This window comes from Carcharhinus amblyrhynchos, chromosome 1, assembly GCF_965287045.1.
Source record: "Carcharhinus amblyrhynchos chromosome 1, sCarAmb.v2.hapA, whole genome shotgun sequence".
In the NCBI taxonomy this organism is placed as follows: Eukaryota; Metazoa; Chordata; class Chondrichthyes; order Carcharhiniformes; family Carcharhinidae; genus Carcharhinus; species Carcharhinus amblyrhynchos.
In genome coordinates, this window is record NC_137324.1 from 157,485,027 (window position 1) to 157,498,953 (window position 13,927).

Genomic DNA, 13,927 nt, shown 5'->3' on the forward strand with positions numbered 1-13,927 from the left:
CCAAAACCTCAGCCACATCCAAAAAAATATATTTTTACCAACGTGGTTTTCCTTTTCTTTAAAAAAAACACAAAATTAAATGGAACAGATCTCGTGACAACCACCCATATTCTTTCTTCCTGCCTTGCCGATTTAAAAATAGCACCGGAGAGGGAATGTAAACAAAACTCTTTTGTGTGCAAAAGATATTCTGCGCTGGAAATGAAAAAATAAGTGATTTCGATATTTAAATCACTGCTTAATTTAAAGGAGGCTGATAAAGCCAAGAAAGATTAACCGAGTTATTGTGAGCTGTTTCAAATAATGACTTTTGCCACCCCCCTCCCTCAAAAAACAATATTGGAAAATGACCCGCGAAGAAAAAGCACGGATGACGTGAAAGATGGTTGGTGGGTGATGCAAACCAGCTGATTGTATTTTTTTTTCCTCCTTCTTCATCGTCTCGGCAGCCAGTGGGATAATTCCTGGGAAAGGGGGTGTTTTTTGGTTGGCTCAACGTTGTGTTGCTGTGTAAGAATCTGGGAGGCTGGGGAGATGTGACCTGGATTTAGCCTATCAAGCCCTTGGAAGAGAGGGAGAGAGAGAGGACAGGCAGAGCAAAGCAAAGCAAAGCAAGAGAGTGTGCTTGATCTGTGTGTAAACTGAAACCTCCGGCTTGCCTGGGGAGCTGCAGAAGGACGGCGACCACCGGGGGGCTGCCGACAGTCACACAAACAGACCGACATCCTGGAGACACTGCAAAACAACACAGGGCTATTTCTCAACCTCTTCCCCCCTCATTCCCCTCTTAACCACCATCCCCAGTTGGATTTGGATCTGAATTGAAAGCGCCCCCCCCCCCCACGAGAGAGAGAGAGAGGTAAGAGAGTAAGCTTTCAAGCTGATTTTCTTTTCACTCCTTGTGCCTGGGCATGAGCCCTGTCTGTAACTTGTTTCGGCTGTAAAGTTGTGGACATTTTCAGGGTATTTTATGGATTGTTTTCAATGTAATTTGGAATATAGCTCGGGAGGTTGCCCCCCCCCCGCTCCCCACCGCCTGGCTTGCTTGCGCGGGTAGAGTTGAATTCTGGTGTTTTGTGTTGAGTTTGGTGTTTGCAATGGGCTGCTGTATTTCGGTTTCATTTATGAGTCAGGCGGACGGAGAAGGCTGATTCCATTCCCCTCCCCCCCCCCCCCCTCTCCGGAGCACAACGTGGTGTAAAATGAAAGTAACCCTTTCTCCCCCCCTTTTTTTAAAAAAATACATTTAAAATCCAGGTGGGCAATGTGGATGACCCTGCTTTAAAGTTAGCGTTCACACACTAAAATGATTTTTTTTAAAAAAAAAGAAAAATGAGAGCTCTGTTAAAACTTGCACTGAGCTGGGGTGGTGGACACTTGTCCTCTGCTTTGGCCTGTGAAAAATAACCCGGGGGGGGGAAGCACATTATTTTAAATGTTTGTTTGGGTTTTTCTGTGTTATATAGCAATACAGTTTTTAATCTGAAGTTTCTGTTTTTCTTGAACAGCGGCAACTTAAACAAATAGTGTACAATTACATACCAGAACTCGATTGACTGATTAATTGATGCCTTGTCACTGTAAATGACCGAATAACCCTAAAAAGAATCGCGACCAAGCGTGCAAAAAGAAATGTACATTTCATACTACCTGCCTGACTTTTATTCGGGGGTCAAAATGAATAAATTTGGGAGGTTATTGTGTGTATGTTTTTACCGAATAGAATTTTTTTCAGCGTTATTAATTTGATTGCTTAGTTTCAATCCACTGCAGGACGGTCTAATGGAAAGTTTATTTGTGAATCGATCATTGTGGCTCCTGGATGGTTCTTGTAAGCTTTTACAGTAACACTGGAGTGGGATTGCACTGTGTTACTGCCCACTGGGCCAGGGAGACAGTGCGTACTTGCAACGTGCTCTTACACTGTCCAGATGATTGTCACATGTCCAACAGATACTCTGAGGCTCTTTCATAAAATATCCCGTGCCAGAGACTAACAATTTATACATAAGTGTCTTTAGCACATAGCTTAATTTCACCGACTTGCAGTTGTGTTTAAATTCCAGTTACTGCCTAGGCCACTTGCAGTTTATGTGGGGGGGGAAAAAGAAAGATTTGTTTCTTCACTTGTCCACAGAAGGATCATGGAGGTTTACAGCATGGAAGCAGGCCTTTCGGCCCAACTTGTCCATGCTGCCTTTATATTTAACCACTAAGCTAGTCCCAATTTTTGCCCGGCCCATATCCCTCTATACCCATGCAACTCTCAATGCTTTTTAAAAGATAAAATTGTACGTGCCTCTACTGCTATCTCTGGCAGCTTGTTCCAGACACTCACCACCCTCTGTGTGAAAGAATTGCCCCTCTGGACCCTTTTGTCTTTCTCCCCTCTCACCTTAAATCTATGTCCTCTAGTTTTCTTTCACCTACTCCACCCCCCCCACTCAAAAAGTATATTATGTACCTAGTGTTAACATACAGTCCTGAAATCTGTCCAGAATGCTCACCTTCAGAGCAGACCTAAAATGGCCTTAATAAATAGGGAGTTTCTTTAATATTGTGTTCAGTGGCATTCGAGAATATATGAAAGTTGCATTTACACAGCACTTGATCCTGTGACTCGATCTCAATGTGCATCATGTACAGTTAGTTACCTTTTGGAATGCAGTGACCATTTATGTGATAGGCGCAGCATCTGTGCCAAACAATGTCAGATCCTACAAGCTGTTTTTAAGAAGAATCTGTCTAGTCTGATGGTGGAGGAAGGGGAATGCGCAGGGAGTTCTTTGCTCTTTGAGGATGCTGTCTGGGCGACACAGTGGTTAGCACTGCTGCTTCACAGCGCCAAGGAACCAGGTTTGATTCCTGGCTTGGGTCACCGTCTCTGCGGAGTCTCCTCTGGGTGCTCGGGTTTCCTCCCACGGTCAGCAAGACGTGCTGGTTTGGTGCATTGGCCGTGCTAAATTCTCCCTGAACAGGTGCTGGAGTGTGGCGACTCGGAGATTTTCACAGCAACTTCTTTGCAGCGTTAATGTAAGCCAACTTGCGCTACTAATAAATAAACTTTAAACTTTTAGCGTTGTTAACACAGACTTGAACATCTAGGATAGGAGGACTGGGTCATAATTTGATGTTGCCTCAGTATTGTGTTCCAGTACTTGCCTATGGTATGAGCACATTTCCTGATGTGTAGCTAGAAACTGACAGCATTCCAAGGCTGGGATGCTCCCAGTAGAACCTGGCTGCTATTAGTGGGTATTAATGGGATTAAAGTGGTTGTTTGGGATCAGATTCTCTGGACCCTTAAAGTTTTGGTTTAGTTTCTGTAGGTGGGCTGTGCCTGAGGCATTTTAGGTAAATACCAATTCACTGTTTGCAAAATAAATACAGATAACAGAGCAGTTATTGATAGTTTACAAACAGGGATATTTATGCAGGTTGGAGGAGTGGCACGGTGGGGGCACAGTGGTTAGCACTGCTGCCTCATAGCGGCGCGGAGTCGTGTTCGATTTGCAGCTTGGGTCGTTGTCTGTAGAGTTTGCACATTCTCCCCGTGTTTGCGTGGGTTTACATAAGAACATAAGAAATAGGAGCAGGAGTAGGCCATCTGGCCCTTCGAGCCTGCCCCGCCATTCAATAAGATCATGGCTGATCTGTTGTGGCTCAGTTCCACTTTCCCGCCCTCTCCCCATAACCCTTAATCCCCTCTCTTATCAAAAACCCATCAACCCGCTTCTTAAAAATATTTAGCGAGGCAGCCTCCACCACTTCAACGGGCAGAGAATTCCAGAGATTCACCACCCTTTGAGTGAAGAAGTTCCTCCTCAACTCCGTTCTGAACCGCCCCCCCTTTATCTTGAGGCTGTGCCCCCTAGTCCTACTGTCTTTTTTGAGCGGGAAGAGTCTTTCCACCTCTATCCTATCCATCCCATTCATCATCTTATACGTCTCAATGAGATCTCCCCTCATTCTTCTAAACTCTAACGAGTACAAGCCTAGTTTATTCAGCCTCTCCTCATAGCTCAACCCCCTCAACTCCGGTATCAGCCTAGTAAACCTCCTCTGCACTCCCTCCAAGGCCAAAATATCCTTGCGCAGGTGCGGCGCCCAAAACTGCACACAGTACTCCAGCTTCCTCTGGGTGCTCTGATTTCCTCCCACAGTCTGAAAGATGTGCAGATTAGGCGAATTGGCCATGCTGGATTCTCCTTCAGTGTACCCGAACAGGTGCTGGAATGTGGCAACTAGAGCATTTTCACAGTAACTTCAATGCAGTGTAATGTAAGCCTACTTGTGACTAATAAATAAACTTTAATAAAGTATGTTGACTGGGAATGCTGCTGGGAATGTGCATCCAACACATTGAGCACCAGGTGTAGGTGTATTTAAGTTTATTTATTAGTGTCACAAGTAGGCTTACATTAACACTGCAATGGAAATTCCACTACTGTGGAAATCTCCGAGTCGTCACACGACAGTGCCTGTTTGGGTACACTGAGAGGGAATTTAGCGTGGCCAGTGCACCTCATCTGCACCTTTTTTGAATGGTGGGAGGAAACTGGAGGACCTGGAAGAAACCCATGCAGACATGGGGAGAACATTCAAGTTCCACATAGTGATCCAAGCCAGGAATTGAACCCAGACCCCTGGCGCTGTGAAGCAGCAATGCTAACCACTGTGCCACTGCATAATCTGGAATGTTATCCTTAATTATTACTTGTTATGTTTGTTTATGCACGATGAATAAAACTATTTCCGCACTTGTTAATATTAAAGTTTAAAAATTTCCAGCATTTTGGATGGCTGCATCTTTCAGTATATGCAGCCTGAATGCAGCACATTGAGTTTTTCAGTGCAACTTGCACATATGTAGGCAAGTAGGATTTTGTAATAAAAATACAAAATAATGGCTTGCAAAGCTGAAAGAGATTTGTAATCCTTTTCAGTAGCTCCAGTAAGTTTGGCTTGCGTACCGTGTGTACAGACACAAATGGTATTGTATAGCTGAAGCTAGGTTGATGTACAATCCTTTTTGCAATACTGGAAGCTGAGGCTCGGAGTTGAGTTCTGAGATTAAGGCCAGTGAAAACGTGATATGCCCTGGAGGTGGGAGAGGAATAGTAGTTTTGTTCTTAAACCTGATGTAGTTTGGATGAATAAAAGGCTACCTATAAATGGATGTGATTTGCAATTATTTACTACAGCTTATGTCTGCTGCTTCTGTCTCCTCCTCTGTAGTGTGAGGGCCAGGCAGAATGACTCGTGATTATAGCATTCCTACAGTGTGGAAGGAAGCCATTCAGCCCATTGAGTCTGCACTGACTCTCTGACAGAGTACCTTATCCAGGCCTTTTTTCCCCACTCTATCCTTGTAGCCCTTATACATTATGAACCTGGGATAGTGGAGTGACTGCAGGTGCATTGGCATGTACAGATGCACCGACTTTTTAGTTACTGATCTTGCTTGGTATTGCACCATCCAATCTAAGCCGCGTGCTTTTTTCCCCTCTGTAAATTACGTGTTTCGATATTTATACAATCAATAAAATTGCACAATTTGTGACCCAGTCATTAGAAAGAAAAGTATCTGTTCCTTTTACCATTCTGTTTATCTATGCATGTGTTCCACACATTATAGTTTTTTTCAGGGATCTTCTTTATACTTGAGGTATGGAATGTAGATTGTGGAATGACTTTTCATTTATAGTACCTGGGGCCAACAGCAAATGCTTAGGCAGATAAAGAATAAAGGGTCAGTCAGATTTTTAAATTTGTCTATGGGATGTGGGATCTCCGAGGGGCTTTTAAGAGTCAAGCACTGCAGAGTAAATCTTCTAGTCTTCTCCAACAATGTGCATTTATCTAATCTCCGCCTTCTGTAGAACATCTACTCAACTAGCCTGACCTTTTTCACTCCCCTCCTCTTGGCCTTTGAGTAAAACTGCTAATTTATTCCTGGCCTACTGCCCACTGGAACTGGGTGGTATTAGTACAAACCTGTGTCAAATAGAGTACACTTGCGTCCAGCAGAGAGAGAGAGAATCCTTTAATTTCGTCTGTTGTGTTGCATTTGAAGCCATGACACAGTTGTGCCCCACCACATTACTCTGTTATTTTCCCTTAAGGCTTGCACGCTTATAATGGGCCTTGTTTGTATATGGAGGGCTGAGGTCAACTGTTCCTACAAATATATTCTGTACTATACAAGTTGGTGCTAAATCTGGCAAAAAGGACTGGATGCAGTGCAAAATAACATGTATTTATTATCACAGAATCCCAACAGTGCAGAAGAAGGCCATCTGGCCCGTCTAGTCTGCACTGACTCTCTGACAGAGCATCTTACTCTGGCTCACCCCCATGCATTTAGCCCACTAATCCCCCTAACTGAAACATCTTGGGGTATTTAACATGGTCAATCCACCTAATGTGCATATCTTTGGAAGAAAGGTTTGTTTCCTACATTCTTAGAGCCGTATCATAGTGACGCTAAATGAGAGATTTATCTACAGCATTACATCGCTAATTTAGTAAATTGAAATTGTGGTAAACTTATTTTGGTTATAAATTTGAAGGGACAACAAATGTTTTATTGTTAATAATCAAATGTAAAGTTTGAAACAAAAATATGCAAAATAAATGCAATAAAATTGCAGCTTCATCTATTCTTAGACCATAGAATCCCAACAGTGCAAAAAGAGGCTATTCGATCCATTGAGTCTGCAACCATCCAGGCCATATCCCCATAACCCAAGGCATTTACCCTAGGCTAGTCCCCCTGACATAAAGGGGCAATTTAGCATGGCCAATCCACCTAACCTGCACATCTTTGGACTGCGGGAGGAAAGCGGAGCACCCGGAGGAAACCCACACAGACACTGACTGCAAGCTACTCACAGACACTGACTTGAGGCCGGAATTAAACCTGGGTCCCTGACGCTGTGAGGCAGCAGTACTTGCCACCGTGCCGCCCTATTGTAGTTGATCCCGATTATTCAATATGCTCCATAGGATTGGGATCATAGTGTACTCTACTTGTCCCTACATTTCATCTTTGTAATTGGACTGAAGAGTGAAGGCTGAAGAAGAATTGTACAAACTCGAAACATTAACTCTGTTTTCCCCTCCACAGATGGTAATAGACCTACTGACCAGCATTTTCTGTTTTCTAGTTCAGATTTCCAGCATCCGCAGTAGTTTGCTTTTATTTGAATTAAAGTTACTGTTGGTTCCGAGGTGTGTCACGTGGGGGCGGTTTTTGGACATTGGTGATGGTAGAAGCAAGATTACGGAACTGTTATTTGTTTAATTTATGGATAGGAAATATATTTTCTGCTCATGGGAATAATTGTATCTGTTTTAAGTATTGAAAGAGGGATTTATTTTGAGGGATTGATCGGATTGAGTTCCCTAATTAGTAACGTAAGGCCCTGGCATTCCCACTTAGTATTGAAATTAAGATAAAGTAACTCAAAATATTGCATTGTTTTTAACCCTAACTGTTGAGGTAGTTAGCGATGAGCAACACATACTGGCCTTTGTCACAATCCCCACATCTTGTGAAAGAATAAAGAGAATTCTGCAGTGCAGAAGGAGGCCATTCAGCCCATCGAGTCTGCATTAACCACAGTCCCATCCAGGCCCTATCCCCATAACCCTGTGCGTTTACCCCAGCTAGTCTCCCTGACAGTAAGGGAAAATTTGCTTGGCCAACCCATCTAACTTCCACATCATTGGACTGTGGGAGGAAACCAGAGCACCCGTAGGAAACCCATGCAGACACGGGGAAGTGTGCAGACAGTGAGCCAAGCTGGGAGTCGAACCTGGGTCTCTGCTGCTGTGAGGCAGCAGTGCTAACCATTGTGCCGCCCAATAAAACTTAACCCATCTGAATTTTTTGACATTTGATTAATTGGTCATGCTCTTGGGCGAAATGTTTTCATTCATCTTGCTATGCTGATGAAATTGACAGGATAATGTACCTGCATTTTAGAGTCGTGCTACCTTCATTAAGTACTGTACCGTGTAAAACTTGTTTCCAAAAGTATGACCGAATTATAATTTTTCCTTGTCACTACTTGTCTTGGACTGATTTGTTGTGTTTTTTTTTCAAACTTCAAAATATTTGAGGAGGGCTGGGAAATAGGTCAGAAATTGTGCTACGTGAAATAACCTTTTATGAGACAGTTGAAATTGTGAAGTATTGTATAAATAGTTAATTTTAACAAAACACTTGGATGTTGCTTGGCTTAGGGTGTGCGATTCAATCTAGTGTAGTAATTGTACGTCAGTTTAAATAAGACAAAGAAATTATGTTCCTAACTGCCAGTCTTGGGAGCTGCTTTTCAAGGTACACAGTTTTGTCCTGGTAAAATTGCAGTTGTGGTATATTCCGTCTTCTCAGAAAAGAACAAGACCCAAGTCTAGAAATGTGGTGTTTTCTGTTGCTGTCATAGTAATCGGGTAGATTTTGTAATGTGTATTTTTGTCTACACTCTTTGTCATGAATTGAAATAAGATAAAGGAGCAAAGTTCCTGAATTGAACTCTGGTCTTGGGGTGATTTGTTGCTTATAAAAACTGAACCCTTCATTCATCCATAACACAAGGCTGATACCACAGGAGCAGTCACCATTATTACTCCAGAGTGGCGTGCACCCATTTTGGAATGTGGTCTGCTTGATCTACTGGCTGATTCATTCATTTTGTATGATGCTTCTTTCTTTCAATATAAGTATAGTTTTGACTTTGCCAATGTAATGCTGGTCAAATTTCATCAATGTATTTCATAAACTCGTGAATTTTTCTTTTTCAAACAGGAGACTGCCTGAAAAGTCTCCCTGTCTGAGGCACGCTAAGCATGCCTAGTCCTGTTTGCTTCAGTCTATGCAAAGATTTCAAAACTTCATTTTAAGATATTTCTGCCTATGCACTTGCATTCAAATGCTATATTGTAGGGGTTAAGCTAACATTTGACTACATTTTTAAAACTCAGAAGGCATGCTGCATTAGCTGAAAATTGACCGCGTTCCGATAAGTACACAGCAAACAAAACAAGTTTTGATAACAACAGCTGCAAAGCCTGTTTCCTCGAGACAGACAGACTGCAAAGGACACTCACAATAGCGAGATAAGAATTAAAACAAAGTTTGGAACTCTTTGTTCAGCTGGCAGTTTTGTTTTCAAGTTCAGTGCGATCAGAACAGGAACTGGCAGGAAAAGCCAGTTTCTTCAAGTTTGCTTTGCTTTTTCTTTTTGCTTCTATAATGATTCATTTTTTTGGGGTGGCACGGTAGCACAGTGGTTAGCACTACTTCTTCACAGCTCCAGGGACCTGAGCTCGATTCCCGACTTGGGTCACTGTCTGTATGGAGTTTGCACATTCTCCTTGTGTCTGTGTGGGTTTCCTTTGGGTGCTCCAGTTTCCTCCCACAGTCCAAAGATGTGCAGATTAGGTTGATTGGCCATGCTAAAATTGCCCCTTAGTGTCCTGAGATGTGTAGGTTAGAGGGATTAGTGGGTAAATATGTAGGGATATGGGAGTGTGGCCTGGGTGGGATTGTGGTCGGTGCAGACTTGATGGGCCAAATGGCCTCTTTCTGCACTGTAGGGTTTCTATGATTCTTTTATGGTATCTATGATATATTTAATTTTCTTCAAGTTCTGTTCAATAAAATAAATTCATTTTAAAACCTGTACTAATGCTGTCCTTGTCTATTCAAAGGAATGAATGGACCCTACACTGTCTAACCAGTGCTGTGTTAGTAGGCTAACCACTGCTTGCTGGGACACTGAATACTGTCTGCTTAGTCCATTTCACTGTAGAGGTTCCCAAGGATCTCTTGAATTTCCGAACCAGGTTTTGGTACATGTTCCATGTGTTGAGTGGAGCCCAAGCCAGATGGTGAAGTGACTAGATGCTAATTGTTTTCTTGATAATAGGCTTTTTCCAGAAGGTAGCATTATCAAACCTCCTCCCCCTCATGCTGTGCCCCAAGGGTCTCCCTTTATACATACAGTAGGTATTCAATTAAACAATGCCCTTCATCTATGTATCTTTACAATATAGCTAATACACTAATACACTGTTTAACATCATGCGTGCCCACACCCTATTCCAACAAGTGGATGTGTAAAGTAGGTGATAGCCTGGGTTAACCTAATACACTAGTGTTGTCCAGATCACTAGCTGCAGAGTTGGATAATTGCATTTCTGGTTTTGATTCTAAAAAATAGAGACCATTTAATGTGTGGATGTGATCTCCGTGCTGCATGGTCAAAGTATATGTATTTAATCTTTTTGTGGTTTTGTTGCTTAAAATGGGAAGATAAAAGGCTTAGTCTCTGAGTTATTTGATTTTGAATGTTTTACTTGGTTGCCAAATGGTAATAGATATTTGTTAAGTATGAACATGACAGGTATGTTTACTGTATTATGTTTGTGTGTGTGTGTAAGTGAATCTGGCTGAAAACACTGCCCCTGTCTAAAGCAGTGCCACAGATGTAAGTATTTCTTCTAAGCAGTGCTGTTAAACGCTCCACCCGATTCAGTTCAGTGGAAAGGAAAATCAGGAAGAGTTTGTAACAGACGGCTGATCTGCAGTTCCCCAATTTGTGCTGCCTACTGAAATTTCAGATTGTGTTGAGAACAAGAAAATTTAACTTTCTCAATTAAGATGCTAAATTGCCCTTGGTGTCAAGGGGGACTAGCTAGGTAAACGCATGGGGCTTTGGGAAAAGGGCCTGGATGGGATTGTGATTGGTGCAGACTCGATGGGCTGAATGGCCTCCTGCACAGTAGGGATTCTATGATTCTAACAACGTATCCAGTAATAATGACACCAATGTCAAATTTTTAAATTCAGATGCGCGTTTCGCGGCAAGGTCAGTATTTGTTGTCCATCCCTAATTCCTTTGAGCCACCATCTTCAACCACTGATGTATGTGCTGTAAATACGCCCACAGTGCTGTGGGGATAGGAATTCCATGATTTTGACGTGGCCACAGAGAAGGAGCAGTGATATAGTTCCAAGTCTAGTTGCTATGTCCCTATATTGAAAGGGGATCTCATAGAAGCTTGTAAAATCCTGACAGGGTAGATTTAGAAAGAATGTTCCCGATCGTGGGGGAACTCCAGAACTAGTGGTCATAATTTGATGATAAGGGGTAAATCTTTTACAACTGAGGTGAGGAGAAGTTTCCTCACCCAGAGAGTGGTGAATGTGCGGAATTCATGACCACAGAAAGGAGGCCAAAACATTGTCTGATTTCAAGAGGAAATTAGATATAGGTTTTTGGGGCTAAAGGGATATGGGGAGAGGGGAATCAGGATATTGAACTTGAGGATCAGCTGTGATTGTAATGAATGGCAGAGTAGGCTCAAAGGGCCCAATGGCCTCCTCCTGCTTCTATGTTTAAGTTGAGATGGTGAGTGACTTTGAGGGAAACATGGTGTTCACGTGCATCTGCTGTCACAGCCCTCCCAAGTCACAGGTTTTGGTAGGTGCTGTTGGAAGGATCAAAGTTGCTGTGATATAATCGCACATGCGGCTCGATCTGTGGGATGACAGTTGCACTAATTTAGATCAGTTTTACTGTGCTGTAAGTAAGTCCTCCCTGCAACGAAAGTGACCCAGGGTTAAGGCCCAAGAATTAGCCGTATGTCAAGCTGCATTTGCTGATGCAGTAAATCTTTATTACCTGGCCTGTGTAGAGAATGGGTGGCGCCGGTTAACCCAAAATGATAATTAACAGAGCGTTCCTTTTACCAGCATTTATCGCTTGAACTATTGTGCAAGTACTTGGGGAAACAAAGAACAGTATTCTTTTTACTTGTGACCTTCAGCAGTGCACTAAAACACGAAGTATAAAATAATTCGGTATATAGGTACTGATATAATTATTTCTACTTGGCAAAGTGATGGTTCATTTAAGGGGAACATAGAAAATTCTGTTTAGTAAAGAATTGACAGATTGCTAGATAATGGAAATTTTACAGTAATTATCTTTAAAATGCCCTGCAGTGAGAGGGCCTCCGCACCACTGCACCAAGAGCTGGGTGAGGGTGAACCCAGCAGGAAATAGACCCATGTGAGCAGAACACTGCTCTCTCTCCCACATTCTTCATATGATTCTGGCCTTTTCCTTTGTGGGTGCCGCTATCTCTGTTTGTGATTGGTGTCTCAATTGTTACTGCTGCTCATCCCTGAAGGAGCAGGAGGGGTTTTGATTTGATTTGTTGTCACATATGCTGGGATACAGGGAAAATTACTGCTTCTTGCGCACTTTACAGACAAAGCATATCATTCATGAAGTACAGAGGGGAAAAGGATAGGGTGCAGAATGTAGTACTGCAGTTACAGATAGGGTGAAGAGAAAGATCAGCTTAATACAAGATAGATCCATTCAAAAGTCTGGCAGCAGGAAAGAAGCTGTTCTTGAGTCTGGTACATGTTTTCAGACTTTTGTATCTTTTTCCCAAAGGAAGAAGGTGGAAGAGAATATGTCTGGGGTGTGTGCCGTCTTGGAATCAGTGGTCCACTTTGAGTCCTGCAATTGTTGTTATCGGGCCACAAAACTGAATGTGGCTCCTGCTGTCAGCATAGCCCCAGCTGCAGGAAAGCAACAGCAAAGGTTACTAGAACTTGGGTACAGCCATTTATCAAATGCACCCAATTCACATTTGTTCAAATTTAGCGTTCCCCCCACCCCTTGTGACCCCACTGATAACTGTCTTCACCTTCCCAAATCGCTGGTTTGACACCTTCTGTGATAGGTGTCATGACTGCTGAGTTTCCAGGGAGAGAGTGTGGGTGGCATGATGGCACAGTGGTTAGCACTGCTGCCTCACAGTGCCAGGGACCTGGGTTCAGTTTCAACCTTAGGTGACTATCTTTGTGGAGTCTGTATGTTTTCCCCATGTCTGTCTGTTTCCTCCGGGTGCTCCGGTTTCCTCCCACACTCCAAAAGATGTACGGGTTAGGTGGATTGGTCATGCCAAATTAGTGTCGGGGGATTAGTAGGGTAAATACGTGGGGTAATGGGGATAGGGCCTGTATAGGATTGTTGTCGGTGCAGGCTCAATGGGCTGAATGACTTTCTTCTGCACCGTAGGGATTCTATGACTAGATAGTAACAATAAGCCTTGGTATGTCTGGAAGTGGAAGGGAGAGACTGAGGGTGGATGACTTCAATTTGCCCTCCCCTCACTGGGCTTAAAAAGAAGCCAAGAGTCCATCAGTGGTCTTCTGATGAAATCATCAGAAGAGAAAAACCTCCTCACTTTTTTTTATTATGAGCAGTTTTTTGAGAAAGACTCAACACTTTGCGGAAGATCACTGAATGTTAAGTGAACAGAATAGGAATTATTCAAACAATTCTCCTGCAATTCTGAAATATCTTTCTCAACATAAATTTCCCAATCTCAGCAATATGTCATTTGATGTTCCATCAAACAGACTGCAGAACACTTGATTTAAAAGGTTATTTTAAACTATTTCAACTAAAACTCCAGAATTCCTATCAAAGACTGACTTTCAAATAAATCTATATGATTAAATTATATCAATTATATATGAAATGATTAAGTCACATTCACAATATGTCGCAGCGCAAAGCGGCTCGACTAACACTAGATGTTGAAAAATGCAGTTTGGAAATTACACAAATGATTGTGGAAGAAAAGAACTGTTCAGCTAAAGCCTTATGTTTAAGTTTAAAAACACTGGAGCACAGAATTGTATTTAGGTAGGAAAACAGTCACATATAGGCAACCGTGCAAAAACAAAACTGTTCAAACGTTTTCCAAAGTTACAAGAATTATTGATGGCAACGTCAATCAATCAAACATTTGACACAATATTCTTGTGTCTTTTTAGCAAGGCTTCTTGTTTCTTTATACAATTAAGGATGTTTAAAGGCTTTTTTGTTTT

General features: G+C 42.4%; 1 protein-coding gene across 5 annotated transcripts in view; it reads left to right on the forward strand.

Annotated features, from left to right (window-relative positions):
* Window positions 1-453: 453 nt before the first annotated feature.
* The window catches only part of LOC145346724 (ETS-related transcription factor Elf-2-like), a 129,962-nt gene continuing 116,488 nt past the window's right edge, over window positions 454-13,927 (forward strand). For 3 of the 5 annotated variants that reach the window (XM_080194418.1, XM_080194399.1, XM_080194427.1), the window contains exon 1: window positions 456-859. The gene's annotated coding sequence lies outside the window, so the exon portion shown is untranslated. Of the gene's footprint in view, window positions 860-13,927 lie in introns of all 5 variants that reach the window. The other 2 variants (XM_080194381.1, XM_080194371.1) reach the window with 2 other exon arrangements.